The sequence below is a fragment of the Mustela erminea genome, chromosome 11 (genome assembly GCF_009829155.1).
Source record: "Mustela erminea isolate mMusErm1 chromosome 11, mMusErm1.Pri, whole genome shotgun sequence".
NCBI lineage: Eukaryota > Metazoa > Chordata > Mammalia > Carnivora > Mustelidae > Mustela > Mustela erminea.
This window is the reverse complement of record NC_045624.1, coordinates 81,412,829-81,434,103: the sequence shown is the minus strand read 5'-3', so window position 1 is coordinate 81,434,103 and position 21,275 is coordinate 81,412,829. Positions and strand designations below refer to the sequence as shown.

Here is a 21,275-nt window from a genome sequence, read left to right as displayed (position 1 = left end):
GGTATCAAAAAGCAAAATAATTCATCAGAAAACCTAAACTAAAACCAATGTTAAAGGAAAGTTTTTGGGTATAAGGGAAATGATACTAGATGTAAATCTGGATCCACACAAAGGAATGGGGAACTCTGGTAACTACCTGGGTAACTTTTTCTTAATATTTAACATCTTTTGAAAAATAGATTAAGTAAATTTAGTAACAATGCACTGTGTGGTTTTAACATGGCAAAGGTAAATGAATGATAATAATAGTATAAATGTTAGGATGGAAGAAATGAAGTACACTCTTGTAAAATTGTTAATACCATTTGTATGTGGTACAGTATCATTTGAATGTATTAAGTTAAATTGTATGTCATAATCTTAAAGCAATCACAATAACAAAAATAGTATTACTGAACAAATAATGGAGATAAATAGAGCCAATTAAAATATTCATTAATCTAAAAGCAGGAAATAAAAAAGAAATTAGAAAAGAAAAGAATAATATAGCATAAATAAAAAAGAAATGGTAAGATGGCAGATTTAAAACATACTGTATCAATTGTTGCATTTTATATGTGGTCCAAATGCTCCTATCCAAAGGCAAATATGGGCTGGGGGGAAAAAATCAGACTTAACTGTATGCTTTTTATAATAAACCTAATTTAAATTACATCATTAAGTTAAGATTTACTAGACTAACACTATTAAAAAAATCAGACAAAGTAGATTTTATAGCAAAAATAATATCATCAATATAAAGGGTCCCATTTTTAAAGATACAAGGGTCGATTTTTTTTTTTTAAAGATTTTATTTATTTATTTGACAGAGAGAGATTACAAGTAGGCAGAGAGGCAGAGAGAGAGAGGAGGAAGCAGGCTCCCTGCTGAGCAGAGAGCCCGATGCGGGACTCGATCCCAGGACCCTGAGATCATGACCTGAGCCGAAGGCAGCGGCTTAACCCACTGAGCCACCCAGGCGCCCACAAGGGTCGATTTTTAAAGAGAACGTAATTCCAAATGTTGATACACCTAATAACGATGCTATAAAATATACCAAGAAAAAATGATACGACTACAAGATTGCTAGACAAATAAATAGGTAAGTTGGTGATATCAGCTATGAGTAGTTCATAGAGCAAGTAAAGAAATAATCAGTTAGGATTCAGACACTTGAAAAAACATTATTTACCAACTTGAATTAATAGTCATCTATAGACCCTCCATTTCAAACCGAATGCACATTCTCTTCAATTGCATACACAACATTTACCAAGATGCACAATATCTTGGGCCATAAATTGAGTCTAAATTAATTTAAAGTAATTTTAGTAATAAAACATGCTGTGTGATCATGATGGAATTATCTTACAAATAAATAGGAAATATCTGGAAAACCACCCCAAATTTGGAAACAAACAAAAAATACTATGTTAATACTGTGGGCCAAAGAAGAACTTAAAAGGGGTATTAGAAAATATTTTTAGCTAAGTGAGAATGAAAATATGAAATATCAAAATTTATGGGGAAGTGATAAAGTAGTATTTGGAGAAAATTTTATAGCACCATATCATATAGAGGGGAAAATGAAGGTCTCAGAACAATGACTTTAGCTTCTGCCTAATTAAGAGGTCAGAAAAAGAAGAATGAATTAAGCCCAAAGTGAAAGAAAGGAAATAAAAATGAGAGTGGAAAACAGAAAAAAATATAATAGAGAAAAATCAATGAAACCAAAAGCCATTTCTTTGAGAAGATCAGTAATATTAATAAACCCTTAGTCAGTTGGCTAGACTGATAAAGGAAGAAAATCACTACAGATTTTAGAGATATTAAAAGAATAAGAAGGAATATTAAGAATAACTTTTTGTCACTAAATCTAACTTAGATGAAATTGAGCAATTGCTAGAAGTATATGAAATAAGAGAGCCCTCTCTCTGAAGTGATAACATGAATATCCTTACATCTTTTTAAGAAATGAATTTGAAATTAAAACACATCCCCAAAGAAAACTACAGGTTCAGATGGTTTCAACAAGGAATTCTACATTTGAGGAAGAAATACTGCCAGTTCTACACTAAGTCTTCTCAAAAGTTGAAGAGGAAGATCTGTTTTGCAACTTAGATGGAGATCAACACTATTCTGAAACAAAACCCAGGAAAATACATTAGGAAAAAATAAAACAACAAAACAATAGAACTACTTTTCATTAATTTAGATCAAAATACTTACTAACACAATTTATTAAATTAAGTAAAGTTCTAGAAATGGAAAGAAGGAGCCCAAGATCATTTTTTGAATGTACTTCTTTCCATGGACAGTTTTAGCTCTGGAATTTATCACTATGGGATCAATAGATTGCTTATTTGCTTGAGCTAGTTTTGATTGGATTTATTTTACTTATAATTAAAAATATCCTGATTATATATATAGAAAGATAATTACATGAACAGATAGAAACATGTAATCTTCTGATTATTAAAAACAGCTATGGTATATTGTTCTATTAAAATGATAGTTTACAGATAGAAAAATAGAAGAATACATTAGATGAAATAAAAGAAGCCTATGAGATAATAAGACGACAGGGACAAGCAACTAGCAACAAGGATAAACCTATCAAAATATGTACAAGACATTTATGGAAAACTAATTTATGTTTCTGTTGAATGTTGTCAATATTTTTATGATGTTAATTTTCTTAAGAACTATGTATTGAGTTAAGGCAATTTCAGTCAAAATACAAATATTTTAGAGAAAGTAAGCTTGATAAACTTTTTCTGAAATACATAAAAAAGAATAAATGTTTAAAAAAATTGAAAACAATCCTAAAGAAAAATAATCGAGGTATAAATAAATGAATTAAAATGTGACACATTTATCTGTTTTTTCCAAGTAACAAAGATTTTTGGTTTTGTTTTTAATACTTCACTCAAAATGAACAGTGCTCTGTAGAGTGACTGGTGCTTTTAATGCTATCTTAATGATATCAGTATATCACCACTTTGGAAGCATCCTATAAAAATCCTTATAAAGTCTTTAATTATCTAATAATTCATTAACTCAAAGATTATATATAATATAAATAAGTTATAAAGTATAATAATGAAATATACACCCATGAAACAAGTACTCAATTTTAGAGCTAAGCCATTGTTACTAGTGTTCTATGTTCTATATGAGTCTCCTATTTAACCCATCCTCCCACCCTCTTCCCCTTCAGCAATGTTCAGTTAAGACTATAGTTAAGACTCTATTTCTTGATTTGCCTCTTTTTTCCCCCCATGTTTATCTGTTTTGTTCCCTAAATTCCACATGAGTGAAATAATACAGTATTTCTCTTTCTTTGACTGTTTTTGCTTAGCATAATATTCTCTAGTTCCATCTGTGTTGTTGCAAATGGGAAGATTTCATTCTTCTTTATGGCTGAGTAATATTATTGTGTGTGTGTGTGTGTGTGTGTGTGTGTGTGTGTGTGTATCCCATATCCTTACTCCATGCTGTTCCTTTCAAGGATTTAAATTTTAGATTTTTCTCTATTATTTCTTATTTTAAAAATGAGGTTAGGGGATGCCTGGGTGGCTCAGTTGGTTAAGTGTCTGCCTTTGGCTCAGGTCATGATCTCAGGGGCCTGGGATCGAGTCCTGCATTGGGCTCCTTGCTCAGCTAAGAGTCTTTTTCTCTCTCTGCCTGCCTCTCTCCCTGCTTGTGCTCTCTCTCTGACAAATAAATAAAATCTTAAAAAAAAATGAATTTTACCAAAATAGGAATATGTTCCTAAACATATATTATTTAGTTTTCTTTTGTTCATGGGAAGCCCTATGTAGCCTGAAGTCAGCAACAAGAAATTTTTAGAGAAAGTAAGATTGGGGAAAATAAACTAAAATTTTAATTGCTTATAGTGGATTGAATAGTGGAATCTTAAAAGATAAACCCCCATCTTAGTTTTTAGAACCTCTAAATGTTACCTTATTTGGAAGGAGAATCTGTAGATATACCTAAGAATCTTGAGGTGGCAAGATCATCTTAAATTACCCATGTGGCCCCTAAATCCAGTGCCAAGAGTTCTTGTGAGAATGAAACAGAGGGAGATTACACAGACACAGAAGAGGAGGCCACATGACCACTGAGGCAGAGGTTATGATATGGTCATAAACCAAGGAATGCCTGGAGCCAGCAGAAGCTGGAAGAGGAATGAAGGAAATGAATTCATCCTTAAAACCTCCGGAGGAAGTGTGGCCTTGCTGAATTTCAGACTTAGAGCCTAAAGAACTGTGAGAGAATATATTTCTGTTGTTTTAAGCCATCAGATTTGTGGTATTTTTTCCAGCAGCCTCAGAAAACTAATTAAACTTTTTTATAAGTATTTCCATTTGTCCAAAGTTTCTATAACCAATTTACTTATGATTAGTTTGATAACATACAATAATAATATTTTCAAATAATAAAAAAATTTAAATGACATTTAAGAAGACTCCATAATAGCAAATATGTTATGCTAGTTTTTTTTCCTCCCTACCTGTGAGGAATGTGGAACCCTAAATACTCAGAAATTCTACTGAGAAATGCAAGGAAGACAACCTGAAACTGTTCTGGAAATTAACACAAGGAGCTCATACTGCTTTTTATCTCCAAACAGTCTCACAGCTTAGCAGGGAATCACATAATTTATAGTGCAATCAGGAACAGAAAGGCAGTTGATACAATGGCAAGTGGAAATTTAAGTGTCTGGGGAGAGCAGTCTCAAAACCTGATTATTAACCTGGGTTAAGATATGATAGGTTTTCTTGACTTTAAGAATGAATTAGAGAGAGTTAGTTTTACTCAGCCTGAGAAGATCTCAAAATTATAATACAGAGATTAAGAATCATTGAAAAAAGTCTGAGTGAAGCCTAACTTTAACTAGTTTAAACTTTGTTCTAAATTGTTTAGCTAATATTTAAGTAAGTGATTAGATAGTCTAGTTTGCTTTACTTTGCTGTTCTTTTTTTTTTTTCTTTTTAAAGATTTTATTTATTTATTTGACAGACAGAGATCACAAGTAGGCAGAGAAGCAGGCAGAGAGAGAGGAGGAAGCAGGCTCCCTGTTGAGCAGAGAGCCCTATGCGGGGCTGGATCCCAGGACCCTGAGATCGTGACCTGAGCCGAAGGCAGAGGCTTTTAACCCACTGAGCCACCCAGGCGCCCCCTTTACTTTGCTGTTCTAATGTAAAATTCCATTGTATGGGAAAAGCCCAAATGAGGTTGAAAGATTCGAAACCTGAAACCAAAGCCAATGCATCTTCATGCATTTGCTGGCTGCAAACCAAAATCTAGGTCAATACATCTATGAAGTAATAGCCTCTGGGGGCTTTATAAATGAAAGTCAGTTGTTGGTAAACATCACCAACTCAAAGTAGTTTATTAACTAAAGAATGTAAGATGTGGTCACTCTCCTTTGGATGACAGAAATATAGTAAAACAGAGACTTTAGTTTTCTTATTTTACAACTGCACCATGATACATTGCATATAAATGTGATTTTGATAAAGAATTTCAGGAAAGAAAAAGCTGTAGGCCACTTTATTAACTTGGCATTCATTTACCTTATGAAAAATGCATGAAATTATAATATATAAGCAAACTCTAAGGTAAATTTATTTAAGTGCATTAATTTCTAGATGAGCTCAGTTCTGAAATATTTTCACATGAAATAGATCTCCTATTTTTTCATATTGTATTCAACATTAAGCTAAACTGCCTTCATTTATGTAAGTCAGGTATGTGTGAAGTGTGATTAAGACCATCTATTTTTATTCAGAGAGCTATTTTTGATCCTCAGTCTTGTTCAAAGCATCTTATTTTATTATACCCCCAGTTAAAGATACATGATGACAAATTTTTGATTATGTCCATTTTTCCTTATTGAGTTTTATACTCAAGATTCCATTTATTTGCATATGTGTTAAATAGAAACTAATCAAAGCAAGTATTAGAATAGAAACTATTTAGATATTTTACTTCACATCAGATTTTTATTTCATACCTTCTTCTTGTTGACAATAGCCTCCAGATGGGAATGTACATGTGTAATCTGGAAATTAGCTATCATCACTAACCCTAAAGGTTTAACTCATATTATGTGAGTTTCTTTCCCCACATCTCTGAAAAATCCCAAGAGTAGTTTACATCATCATAGTCCCTTCTGGCTCTATTTTTCTACTTCTTCTTAATTAGCTTAGTTTATAGATTTTCTTGCTTTTCCCCATATGCAGCTTGTATTTGGCCTCACATGGACCCAGCTGTGGAACTCAGACCATTTTCTTAATGTCCACAAAGATAACTTCTCTCACTCAAAACTGTGCTTGTGCATAGACTTCATGCATGAGTCAGTGGAGGGAAGAAGGGAGGTGTTACACTCCAGAAACACAACTTTCTTTTTTTAAATTAAATTTATTTATTTTCAGCATAACAGTATTCATTATTTTTTCACCACACCCAGTGCTCCATGCAATCCGTGCCCTCTATAATACCCATCACCTGGTACCCCAACCTCCCACCCCCCCAACCCGCACTTCAAACCCCTCAGATTACACAAACAACTTTTTAATGAGAACTGAACATTCTGCCCCACAGTAATGGGAACTTTTTTTCCCCCCACTACTTTTTCTGATTACCTAGTGCCAAGTGTAACCAATTTCTGTCTCTCACTCTGTCTCTCTCGCTCTCTCTCTCTCTTTTTTTTTTTTCTCTATCACCTCTCCTCTCCCCATTCCTCAGCCCTTCTAAGCCAACCAAGTAGATTCATGTCCAGACCTAAAAGGATGGCTTGATTATGGAGCTATAAGTCTATTAGATTTTTAGAGTAATTGGACTGCCAAAAAAATTGAGTAGATGGAGACTATACTATGACAGAGGAAATCAGCATTTCTAACTGGAAAAGAGAGTGGTGTCAGCAAAGGAGACAAAAAATAAGCATTGATGCAGGAGGAAACCTAGTAGAGTGAAGAATTATAGAAATCAATTTATAAAATTATCCATAAAAGGAATTATCAACAGTATCGAATGATAGTGGTAGTTTAAGAAAAGAAATGGGAAGTGACAATTCAATACGGCAAAATAAAGGTCATTAATAACCTCATCGAGACAAGTTTTAGGAAAATGTTTTGAATGAAACTAGGATTAGGCAGATGAGAAATTTACTGGGGGAAGAAGTATAGAGAACATCTTTAAGATTCTGTTCTGTGCAGTTGTAACTAGAGGCCTTAACAGGATGATATAAGGTCTCTGGGGCTTTATTATCTTAACATAGGAGAATTTCTGAGGGATCATAGATTTGTGGTAATGATAGAGCAGGAAAGGAAAATCTATGGTATAAGCAAAAGAATAATTAAGATGTGAGCTATGGTTCAGTGGTGGGGTTCATTTTAGATAGAAGCTGAGAAAGTCTGTCTTTTAACCAGAAAGAAAGGCAAAATAATATTGCAATAGATAGAGATAAGTTTATAGATTGTTATATGGGATATTTCTTGCTTGATCATCTGCATTTTTTCAGTGAAATAAGAACAAATGTTCTTTGTTGAGCTGGGAGATTGAAGATAGGATGTTTTCCACATAGCTTGCTATAGTATAAATTGTTAGCAGCAATTTACTTGAATATCCCCCTCAACAGTGTTAGTCATTTGGGGTGATTTTTCAAAATTTTAACTTGCTGTCAGTTATATTTGCATGTCTTTCATAATTTGCAGGTGAACTTTTTTTTTTAATATTATAGATCCCTATTTAAAAATACATATATATGTATTTATATATTATACATATAAAGCAATATATATACATATATATATAATGTTATACACACACAAACACACATATATATATATGTGACTAGAAATAGAAAAAGGATCAATTTAATCCAAGATATGGCTTCTCAAGAAATTTGTGTTTAAATTCTTTGCATTATTGGTAACTGTGTCTGCTGTGCTTTGGAATAGAGTCCAAGATTCTAAAATGACTTTGGATCTTACTCAAGATAGTCACTTATCCAAGAAATTCAGGATAAATAGCCATGTGGAGACAATCAACATCAGGAGAAAAGGCTACACAATCAGAGCTGATAAACGAATTTTAGGGCACTATTTCTGGTTTTCTTTTTGCAATTAATACAAATGCATTTTTTTCAAGATTTTATTTGTATATTTATTTGAGAGAGAGAGAAGGAGTATGTGAACAGGGGGAAGGGGAAAGGGAGGGAGAGAAGGAAGGGATCTCCAGCTGACTCTGCACCTGAGTGAGGAGCCTGACCCCAGGCTCCATCTCATGACCCTGAGGTCATGACCTGAGCTGAAATCAAGAGTCAGATGCTCAGCTGACTGAACCACCCAAGAGGCCCTAAAAATACATTCTTAATATCATGATGTGTTCTTCTATCTCCACTCCATAATATTCACAGAATTAATAAAACTAGTCACATAACAAAATATCAAACTCATAACTAGTTTTCTAATCTACATAGTTAGTAGAAACTGGATTTATTTCCCCTCTAATTTTTGTGTTATTGCTTTCTTTAGACATTGGAGCAAAGATCAGTAAAAGAGAGGAATTTAAACCTGAATAAATGTAGTTTTTCCACTTCTGTCATTATTTACTGATTCAGTAAAGGATTTCCATGGTGTCTTACAAATCAATTCCTTGAAGACAAAGTTATAAAATTTGGATTGCACGATTACTACCAGAGGTTAAATCTCTCATGGTGAGGTGGTTAGCTGAGGTGTAACTGCCAAAGGTGAAGTTTGTGAGTTTGAAATCAAGTGTGGTTTGCCAGAGATAATATTGCTGAAAGTAGCTTTGCCAAAATATTTTTAGAGTTCAAGTTAAGGTGTGTTCTCATTTAAGATACAGTTACTTAGGTATATTAACTTTGCAATTCAAGATTTCAAGGTTCAGTTATGATTTACTTACTGCATACTTACCTGGACTGCAAGGGTAAATTTAACCTTTGCATTGATTTTAAGGGATTTAAATGAAATAATTGAGGGAACGTTGTGAACTGTATTAGAAATGGATGATTAAATCATCCGTTCTTTAATATCCTGAACTAAAATAGTTTTCCATAACAATTTTCTTTTTAAAATAGAACACACACACACATCGTGTGAGCATATATGTATATGTGTGTATTGTACCTCTGCCCAAAGTGGACTTAGACTTTTGCTTGTGAATTTGTCACTGATTAATAACATTCTTTTTTTTTTTTTAAAGATTTTATTTATTTATTTGACAGAGATCACAGTAGGCAGAGAGGCAGGCAGAGAGAGGAGGAAGCAGGCTCCCTGCTGAGCAGAGAGCCCGATGTGGGACTCGATCCCAGGACCCTGAGATCATGACCTGAGCCGAAGGCAGCGGCTTAACCCACTGAGCCACCCAGGCACCCTGATTAATAACATTCTTAATCTAATATCTAGCCATATTTGCTACTACTAAGTCTCAGTGTCTTTCCTTTTTCACCTTCATATTGAACTAATTACAAAACCCTACAAATTAATCATCCCTAATATTTTTCATTTATTTATTCCTACACTTCTTAGTCCAAATGTGTTGTTTCTTATTCCAGAGTTACTGAACAGCCTCCTGCAGCACTCTTCCCTCTTAGACCTGGTCATAAAGCCACACTTTTTTCCTCAGTCTCCTTTGTGAGTAGGTGTGCCATACAACTGACTAGTAGCCATTACAATATAAGTGGAAGAAACGTGCACTTATAGCTGATGTTCTTTTTGTGCTTTCCTGTAGTGTGTGGATGCTCCAAGGTGGGGAAAAAAGTTTGACAACTTCAACTTTGAATATAAAACTCCATTATGATTCAGTGTTAACTCATTTTGATTATCTCAAATACATTACATACATTTTGATTATCTCAAATACATACATACATTTTGATAATGTCAAATACATTATTTTATCAACTTTAGATTTATTTTTCCTAAAATTCTCTAAAGTAAATCATATGTATATATACCAGATACTTTCATTACATTAAAATTAAAAATTTGCATGCAAATTAAAGGTTATGTTAGCAGAATAAATAATATTGCCATTTACTTTATTTCTCTAGATTCTAAGGAGGTTCTGATTCTTTAAGGATACATTTTTCGTCTTTATTTTTCCACAGTAAAACTGAGTTTATTCTAGGTTATATCCGAGGGGGGAAACAAATATAAAATGCAATGCTTTCAGAATGTGATTTCCCAGATGTGTGGCAAAACCTGAAGCAAATCAATATTGTACTGTGTCCTCTATATACATAATTACGAAGTATTCAGCATGGCAATTTGGAAACAGTATCAGGCAGCATGACCATAAATAGCATGCGTGGGATAGCTTTAGAGTTCTCAGAGACACTTGTTAGATTAGGTGATTCTAGAGGCTCTTCTGCCATTTGTAAACAGTACCATTAAAATTCCATCTCCCTGTCCTTTTGTAGCCACTAGTATTGTTCCAGTAGGCTGTGGTCTTTGTCCTTTCTGAAGTGGCTCAAGTTTATTCCTCAGTCTTTCTTAGCCATTTCTCTTCTCTATCTTTCCTCATAATCCTATTCTCCTTTAAATAGGGTGATGATAAATTTTGGCTTGTTTTGGTCATTGTTCTGGAAGAGCTGGTCCAGTTGGGTGATGAATTAAGATCGTCCTGCCTTTAAGCTTCACCTCATTTTTTACCTCAGTTAGATATGGTCACTGCTTATACTATTTTGTAATGTGATTCTTTCATATTATACTATTGTAATACAGTTATAAATATTTTAAAAATCCTTGTAACAACATTAGAGTAAATTTTATGTCTTATTTACCTTGATATCCTCATAACCTAGAACACTTCCTTACATATGTTAATGCTTAAAAGTACTTATTGAATAAATGAGTGAATGTATGAATATGTGAAATTTAAGCAAGAAAGGAAAACTTGGAGGCTTTAGGGCACAATCAAGCACATGGCCTTGGGGAGGTACTGAACTTGCTCTTACAAATAGTTGACCCCATACCAATATTTCCTTCACCAAAGGGTGTTTGGATTAAAGAAATACGAATTCTGTTAAGATTCATGACTGAGCTATGGTGGTCTGCTTTTATTTTCTAGTTCAACATTTCCACCCACTTTAAGAAATTAAGGTTGAAATGTTAAAATCACTTAGGGATGTTATGGGGGAATATTTTCTGTTTCTCAATAATAGCTCACAGTTGAGTTTTGAAATATATCAAAATATTTCAAATAACAAATCCTCTGAAACACTCTTTTTAATTAGAGTAAAAAGAAAAAACTTAGCATGTCTTTTATTGAAGATATATTTTCATGTATCTACCTTAAGCTATTACAAAATAGTTGCCTAAAAATTACATACAAGAATACATAAGCAAAACAGATTCTATGAATGAGGAGAAATTAATCTTCTAAAAATAGTGTAAAACACATATTTAAGAGTCTCTCTATTTTGAATGGGACAAGTTTATTAAAAACTTTATTTAAATAAAGAACAAAGTTTTAATTTTCTACATGTGAAACTTGAATGTATCTTTTTTTTGGTTTTTTGTTCTTTGTTTTTTTTTTTGAGTAGTGTGTGTTTCTAATATGAATTTGGAATAAAACTATTCTTTAATATATTTTGCATTCAGTTAATTAGAGCTAATAAATCAGTGACTGTATATGACACACATGTGAAGTGACTCCTTTAAATATATTTCTTGGATTTTTCCTTACAAAAATTTCAATTGCATTTCAGTTATTTACTAAAACAATGATTTTTTTCTTTTGAATCTAAATTGAAAATCATGAAAATCTGTATTAGACAAAACTGTTTCAAAATAACGTAAATTACATACCTCCATCATTTTAAACACTTCACATTTTTAAATCTTTTTTTGTAAAACTTTACACTATAGAACATTTCTTCAGTAATTTCTTGAGCAAACCACACAACTAGAAATATTTTGTGTAAATTAATTACATATAAAATTATAATTTTTACTTAAAAAATTAATTCATAAAAATACTTCAAGGACTTTGAATTAGTATGGGCTTTGTGTATAAATTTATTGAGCTTCATTTCAATGAAAACTATAATAACAATGACATATATCCTCTCATATGTATTTCTTATTTAAACCTTAAATATCTTTGGGATATAAGATTTATTTTCATTATATTTTATGAAAAAGAAGTTGAAGTCTTAAATAATTTCAGAAATTTTAAATGACTTCTCTAGTATTAAAATTGGTAAGTATTACATTTAGGATTTAGACCCAGTGTATGAGCAAATTCCTTATTTTTTATGCTTTATCACGTTTTCTCTCTCGTATTGTTACTGAAAAGGAAATCTTTTTGTAGTGTAAATTGTAATGGGCAGAGAAATAGGATTGCAGTTAGAGAATACACAGATTAGGTGTTTCTGGGTAGCTCATTCTGTTAATCGTCTGCCTTCAGCTCAGGTCATGGTCTCAGGGTTCTGGGATCAAGCTCCACATCAGGGTCCCTGCCTAGTACGGAGCCTGCTTCTCTCTCTCCCTCTGATGCTTCCCCTGTTGTGCTCTCTCACTCTGTGTCAAATAAATTAAAAAAAAGAAGAAGAAGAAGGAAGAAAGAAAGAAAGAAAGAAAGAAGAATATGCAAATTAAATAAAAAAGTCAAATTGTATAAATTGGTCCTCTCAATTATCTTTAGTCACCCAATTAAGCTTTATCTCTATTACTTCAAAATTTATGATTTTTTATCTAGCTATCTATAGTTTATATTTGTTACAGGTCTACTCTACCAGTCACTGAGCCATTTACATATTTTATTTTAGGTATTATTCAACAATAGTATAAATTAGGTACTTCTTTGATTCCCATAATAGAGATGGGGAAAATAAGACAGGTTACTTCACTTGATAAAATTTATTCAGTCAGTTGTTGGGGCAGCCAAGTTTACTAGAAGCAAGGATTGGTTCCCAACCATCAAGAACACATCCTCCGGCACCTGGGTGGCTCAGTGGGTTAAGCCGCTGCCTTCGGCTCAGGTCATGATCTCAGGGTCCTGGGATCGAGTCCCACATCGAGCTCTCTGCTCAGCAGGGGGTCTGCTTCCCTTCCTCTCTCTCTGCCTGCTTCTCTGCCTACTTTGTAATCTCTGTCTGTCAAATAAATAAATAAAATCTTAAAAAAAAACCAAAAACATATCCTCATCCAGTTACTGTCAGTTTACTTCATGGAATGGGCTTTCAGTAGATAATTTCTACGGAAAAATAAGATTACATCAACGACACAATAAATTCTTCTTATGGAAAAAGATTAAATTATAATTTTAGTGAAGTTTCTTTTCAGTTCCAACTAAATATCCATGTTATGCTTGTGAAATAGCATGTGTGTATCATAATCTTAATATAAACACATTTGTGGTAATTAAAATTGTAGTGTATAATAAAGCATGTATAATCACTGATTCAAACCTTGTGTTAATGTAGTGAATTAAAAATACACTTTAAATAAGTTTAAAATCAGAACAGTATTTTCCACTACTTTAATTAACAAGGACCTGTATTTAATTTTGTATAAAATTACATCCTTTTATTATACAGTAAAATGTCTTCTAGTTTTTTTAATTTTTTTAAGATTTTTTATTTATTTGTCAGAGAGAGAGAGCAAGAGAGAGCAAGCACAAGCAGGATGAGTGGTAGGCAGAGGGAGAAGTAGGCTCCCCACTGAGCGAGGAGTCTGATGTGGGACTCCATCCCAGGACCCTGGGATCACGACCCAAGCTGAAGGCAGACACTTAACTGACCGAGCCACCGAGGTGTCCCCTCACTTCTAGTTCTAATGTGCATAGAAATCATATATATATATATAGACAAATTTCTCTCTCTCTCTCTCTCTATATATATATATATCAGTTGATATGGTGATTATATAAATGTTATCATCATTTTTAGATGTATCCACTACGTTTTGAAAAATCATGTAATTAGGACACACAGGATGATGACTAGGTTTTGTACTGACCATTCTTTGCAGATTTCTAACATGAAAAATACTACTACTCTTACTTAGCAATATTTGTTTATTTAAAAAAACAGGCTAAAAGTAATAATTTGCTATATAGTCATTCATATTCAAATGAGAATAGCAATGTAAAATGGCATTATGTGTAAACTGATAAAAGAATCACTAAGGACACTCCCTTTCAATTATGCTTAATGGAAGGTTTCATACTTTTTCTTTAGCATAGTTTTTATTCCTGAACAATAAACCAACAGATTCCTTACAGGGACTATGATAAACATTAGTGAATGGCACCACCTTTTCGGGAGGGGTAAGTCCCTTGTGATTTGTAATCAAATAGGGAACAGAATTTCAGCTTCTAGATTTTATTATTAATAATCTTAATTCATATGACTATCTATTAAAAAAATACCTGTTAGTAAAGTTAGGCTATTTCCTTTTAGAAGCTCAGGTCTCTGTATATCTATTTATGTTTTCAGAGAACTGAAGACTCCTTTTTCAAAATATTTACATTTATCTTAATAAATACTATATTATTATTATTATTATTATTATTATTTTCTTGCATTTTATTTATTTACTGAAGTATATTTGACACACAATGTTACATTAGTTTCAGGTGTACATAGTGGTTACATAAGTCCATAGGTTATGTCATGCTCACCACAAGTGTAGCTATTGTCACCGTACAATACAATTATTTTTTAAATATTTATTTATTTGAGAGAGAGAGAGTGCATGCTATCATTTGAGCAGGGGGAAAGTTGAGGGAGAGAGAGAATCTCTAGGAGACTCCCCACTGAGCACAGAGCTGGAGGGGCTAGGTCTCAGGACTCTGAGATCATGAACTGAAATGAAGTCAAGTGAAATTAACTGACTGAGCCACCCAGGTGTCCCTATAAAATGCTATTGTTTTTAAAGCAGTAACTACATTTCAACTATCTTTTTTGCTTCTCAATTATATTAAATCCTTTTTCAAAGGATGTTTTTCATCTACATATCACTATCACTTAGCACAGTGTCTTGACTCTATAGTCACTCAGTATTTATATGACTAACTCATTAATTAAACATACCATCCATTATAAAATGCTGAATATAAAGAAGACCTTTCATGGATAGCTAAAAATTAACTTATTAAGATGTTCATTTTTATATGAAAAGTGAATGTTTATATAACATGTAGGACTGTTCAACTTCATTGTTGCCTCCAGTGTTAAACAGATTACATTCTCTAATATGCATGATCTGAAGAACTCTAATGTAAACTTACATAAAATCCCATTGATGTTTTGATGTATGGTCTTTTATACATTAAAGAACCAACAGGATGTATTGTTATTTAATATACCTCAAAACATGACCCCTTTGTAGTAAGAAATTGATTTTGTGGTGACTTTCAGATATACTTGATTTTTTTTCTGCCCTTCTGTACTGTTGGACTCTCTGTCTTTTGTAATCTGTTCCTTTATACTTAATGACAGATGAAATGAGAGCTCTTAAATATGTCTATGTTCTATAGTAGAATACTCTTTGCCTGCATATTTATATATGTACAAATAGTACTGAGATGGTTGAAGAGTTACCATAGGCCAGAAGCAAAGAAAGTAAAATAAAACAGAGCAACAGTGACAGACACATAGACAGGTGCAGGGAGGGGGAGTGGGAGGAGGAGGAAGAAGAGAGGGTAGGAGAATAAGGGAGGGAGGGAGGAGGAAGGAAGCAAAAAAGGAATGAAGGATGGAAGGAAGGAAGGAAGGAAGATGGAAGGAAGAAAAAGTGGGTTTTTAAAGGTGTATTCATTTGTACTAGAGACATATTTCTCCTCTACAAACCAGTTGGGGCAGGGTTGATCCAATCCAACAGAAAACTAGTTTCTTTTCTTCATCTGTCTTAAAGAAACTATGAAATCACCACAGAAGGCAGAACAAAAGGAAAACACAGTTTTAAGGAGATCAGGTTATCTTGTCTTGTTTATGAGAAATATCACTTCCAGACTTTCTTTTACATAAGTCAGGGATCCTCTGTTGCCTTTGACATTCTTAAAAAGATGTGGGATGATATTTCAGCATGGATTTATGTTGGATTTGAATAAGTATTATTCTTCATAGAAACATGAGTTAAGATACATAGGTGTTGTCATGCCTTCACAATTCCACACTATTGTATAACAGGTACAAGAAATTGATCACAGAATCCTGAAATATATGTGCTTGTTTAAATGTTCATTTGTTGAGTGTCCATTTATTTTAGCTCCTTCTTGGGAAATTTCCAGGAAATAAGAATACAAATATACATGAACGTGTTTTGCCTTCAAAAGCTTATGGTTCAAAGAGAGAGAGAGAGAGAAAGAGAGAGAGAGTAAGGCAAACCATAAGAAACTCTTAATTATAAAGAACAAACTGAGGGTTGATGGAGGGAAAGTGGGTAGGGGGATGGACTAAATGGTGACAGGTGTTAGGGAGGGTACTTGTGATGAGCACTGGTTATTATATGTAAGTGATAAATCACTAAATTCTATTCCTGAAACCAGTATTATAGTATATTTGAACTAAATAGAATTTAAATAAAAGTTTAAAAAAGGAAAACAAAAAACAAAACAAAACTTATGATTCTGTGGGAAAATGCAAACAATTAAACACACCATGATTCATTTTATATTCTAAATGAAACAGAAACAAGGTGTTATAAAAACACATAGAATTGATATTTACCACTTGAGGTACCCAAGTTACACTTACCACTTGGAAGGCTTTTTGGAGGAAATGTCACCTGAGTTAGATTCTATAGGCTGAAGAGAAATTAGCCAGACAGATAGGAAGAGCTCTCAGGATGACAAAAACAAACAAATACGCATGGTGGGACCAGAGAGTAAAAATATTTCATCATGTTTGAAAACAGATGATGACATAATATTTATAATACATTAAAGAGATTGTTCTTTATTTTGAATATTATTTAGTGCTATAGCTTGCTTATATTTGCATTTTAAAACAATCACTCTTTAGTAAAGAGTAGAAATTTTCTAAAGGACATTAAGAGTGGGATATAACAGTATCAATTAAGATGTTATTCATAGTAATTAAGATTAAAAAAAAAGTTTTTATCCTGGATTGAGGCTCTTTTCTTTTCGAGAGAGAGAGAGTGCATGCACAGGATCAGGAGGGGTGTTGGGGGCCAAGGGAGAGGGAGAGAGAATCTTAAGCAGCTCCATGCCCAGCATGGAGCCCAACTTGGGGCTTGATCTCAAAATCCTGAGATCATGACCAGAGCCAAAATCAGGAGTCTATTGTTTAAGCAACTGAGCTATCCAGGTGCCCCTTGGATATGAGCTTCTGAAAAAATGGAACTGTAAGTGGGGGAGGCTATAAAGAAAAAAAAGTAAGACACAACTACAAATTAAAGGCTAGCTTAGAAGATAGTGGCTGCACCAGTACTTTTAGAAGGAGATATGACATCTCAGAAGATGATTTCTTTCTGAGGCACATTGAGTTTGAGTGGTGATGGTAGTCATTATTTGAATAAATAGTCATTATTAGAATAAATATTTCTGTCACTGAGGAATTAGAATGAAGGTGAGGATAATAATTTGAGTCATTAAAATATACAAGAGATAGCTCAAGCCATGTAAATGGATGGAATCAATTAGAAATCCTGGAAGCACTGAATTTATAGAGTGGCTGAAGAAGAGAATATAATAAAGGAAAATAAAAGTGGCTAGAGAGACAGGTTAACAAATGTTAACCTAGAACTAACCAAATCACAGAATGCAAAAAAATAAAGAACACGTTGCAGAGAGTAAATGAGACAAAAAATGGAGTCAGATTTAAGAATAAGTCAATCATTAGATGTTTTGGCTTTTTTTTTTTTTTAAACAAACATGCTTGAAATGTTTTATAGAATTTAACTTATCCTTAAATGGTCTTTTCATAACCAAAACAAACAACAAAAAACACCCAATGTTAAAACCAGTCAATAAACTTACAAACTTGAAAAATTAGACACTTCAGGTAGGCAGTAAACTCAATATTATGAAAGCAATGTTTCCAAGTTTCAAAGATTTGACAAGGTCTGCAGAATAACTTTTGCCAGTGGGTGGATACTCCACAATCTTCTGCCAAGTCACTGGTATGAGGTCGAATCCATTTCAAGGAATGTTGTGTTGGCACAGTCATTGAAGGATGATAAAATGAGTAGTCAGGTCTTGTACACTGAGTGTTACATCTGCAGTGTTTTGGATGATAGAAGGGACTTTCCATTTTCCTACAAGCAGGGAAATAATGACACAGTTGACTATTAGAAGCAAGATGGTGGCACTGGTTTTGCAATTGCTGGATCTGGAGATACTACTGGAATTCTTAGACTCATATGAGTGAAGGCACAATCTGGTTTAGCACATTTTGTATCATTTTCAATTTGGATGAAAGAACAAACATTTTTTTTCAATAAATTTACAATGGGGAAGGCTTTGCAAGTGAAACAGGGTGATGGTAAGCACACTCATTCCCATTTTTAAGGCAGGTAAGTATTTGCAACATTTCAAAAAATCTTTCTGGTTTCTGGAACACACTCAGCTCACGCATCTCCCATCTGAAAAGCTACCATTTGGCTCATCAAGCTGCCTGCTCATCAAGTGCAAGTGCTGTGGATGGAGGAGAACTCTGAGTCCCTTGTTTGAGGTTGCATTTTGGTTTACAGGTTTCACTACTTCAAAACACATGTCCTCCTCTTGATCTGACATGTATTCTCGGAGCCTGGGGACACCATCCAGTGTCACTATAAATTTGGGACTTGCAGGTGGTACAAGATTCCATCTGCCTAAGGTATCCTGAAAGTACCTGAAGGGTAGCTCCAGTCTTCATCCCCCATTCTTGGTTTGGAGCCACTACTTTCTCCTCAGACAGCTTTGGCTTCTTCAGAATAAATGGTCTTGTGTCTGCATGGACTATGGATTCCATGTCATAGTAATCTTGACTGATCTGCAAAGTTTCTGCCATTACTGGCTCAATTAGCAGTCAGGATAACCACTGCCTCTGTTGAGTTCCTGGGCTTTTTTCTTTATTATATCCCTTTGTTTCCTCTTCTTTAATGGGGAGATTTATTCTGGGAGTCTTCCTTTGCCCCTGGACCATTTCTGTCAGCAATTCTTCTTGAGAAGTTCAAGTTCTGGGAGCAACTGGAAGTCTCTGTTTCTGTGAGACTAGAAGAGTTAGTTGTTTTTGTTATAGATTCTTGAGCTTCAGATACAGCTTTCAAAATTAGATTCTTGTTAGCTTGTTTAGAAGGTGGAAGCAAAGGTCTCCTTTCAGGCTTTGCTGGCACTTGACACACTGCTAGGGATGCTTCCTCTATGATACCCAAAATCATCATCTTCCTCCTCTTCTTCACCAACATGATGGAATTTTTTTACTTTAACAGTTGAACTTACCACAAGCAACTTCCTCTTCTGAAAATTTTCTTCCTCAATACTTATTTTTTTCTGAGTTGTTTCTGAAGAAGTTTCTATAAGTCTCTTCTAAGCTGTTAAGCACTTATGGTTCACAAAAATGTCCTATTTCATACACCTGGCTGTTCTGTATATAGGTATATAGGTTGCTTGGTGGCACAAATACCAGTTTGCTGCTGCTGAAATTGCAGCTTATTTAAATGAGAACGACTGTCTGCATTTTGACTTGCAGGTGGTTGACAATTTTCAACAGAAGTGTGAGAAGAATTATATGAAATTGTCGCTGTAGGGTTTTTTCTGAGATAAGGGATTCTCCTGCACAAAACTGATGTCTTCATCAATGGGGTCATCTGATTCTGACTTAGTATCAATCACATCTTCAGAGGGTGCTGTCTGCCTCAGAGGCTTCATAGCTGACATTAATCAGGTTGCAGCTCCATCATCATAAGTCTGTCTGACTTAGTAGTTTTCTGCACCTGTAAACTAGGAGAGACCTGGAATCTCTTTTTTCAGGGCTAGTGCTAGCAATGGCAAGGGGCAGCACTGCAGCTTCATGCTTCTCTCATCCCCCTGACTGAAACTGCTCTTTTTTAAAGACACATTATTATCAAAGATGTTGGTTTCAGAAGACTTTAGACTGGATGGGTCAGTTGTAACATAGCCAAGTTTATCTAATACACCATGAAGAGATAACGATGAATCGTGCTGTTCCCTAGGAACAAGGACAGGTCCTCTGTCATTTGGTCCTGACTTTCTTGTTGGCCACTATTACTATAATGTTATCAGGAAGTTCTTCATCAATGTAAGGTCTTGTAATTTCCCTTTAATGGCACTCCAGATCTTCGACTGATCTCCACGCCGATTTCCATGGCTCCAGCTTTGGCAGTGGGTTCAGCCCCTCCTGTGCCTTACTTCCCCAGAGCCTGGGACAGGTCCTTGCCCGTGGCTCGGTCACAGCAGACACGAGTCACCAGCACCATTCCAGGGCGCTCTATGTGTCCCACCTCCACAGTCTCAGCAAAAATACTTTTAAGGTGGTGGTGGAAAATCTAGTATAAACAGTAGGTATGGACTAATACAGCTAGAAATAGAGTAATAGCTGAAAATATGTAGAGTTGAGGAAGGCTGTATATTTTATTTTCTTATGTATTTTGCTTAATGCCTTATGGTGGGAGATGTTTTTACATGTTTAAAAGCTATTGTGGGGGCACCTGAGTGGCTCAGTGGGTTAAAGCCTCTGACTTCGGCTCAGGTCATGATCCCAGGGTCCTGGGATCAAGCCCTGCATCGTGCTCTCTGCTCAGCAGGGAGTCTGCTTCCTCCTCTCTCTCTGCCTGCCTCTCTGTCTACTTGTGATCTCTGAGTGTCAAATAAATAAATAAAATCTTTAAAAAAAAAAAGCTATTGTGAAAGAGCAAATAGGAAAAGATAGGGTGAAGTTATGGGAGAGAGAAAATAAGGAGTAACATCCAGGCAGTAAAGGCAGATACTGTTGTCATGCCCCTACAGTTTACTGGTTCTATCTTCTCCATATGTCTCCATATTTAAAAAAAAACATTTTTTTTTTTAAATTTGAGAGAGGGAGGGAGAAGGAGGAAGGGGCAGAGAGAGAAGGAGAGAGTCTTAAGCAGACTCCACACTGAGCATGCAGTTTACTCAGGGCTGTATCTCACCACCTGAGGTAAACTGAGCTGAAACCAAGAGTCCAACACTCAATGAACTAGGCCACCCAGGTTCCTCAGTATGTCTCCACCTTGATACATTATGACTGTATGTAGAGAAAGCATAGTTGTGTGTGTGTGTGTTTAAAGAGAAAAACACACACCAAAAAACCTATCTGATCTTTCTGA

At 34.4% G+C, this 21,275-nt stretch overlaps 1 pseudogene; it reads right to left on the bottom strand.

Annotated features, from left to right (window-relative positions):
- The window catches only part of LOC116568773, an 84,767-nt pseudogene extending 64,473 nt beyond the window's left edge, over nt 1–20,294 (bottom strand).
- Nucleotides 20,295–21,275: the final 981 nt, after the last annotated feature.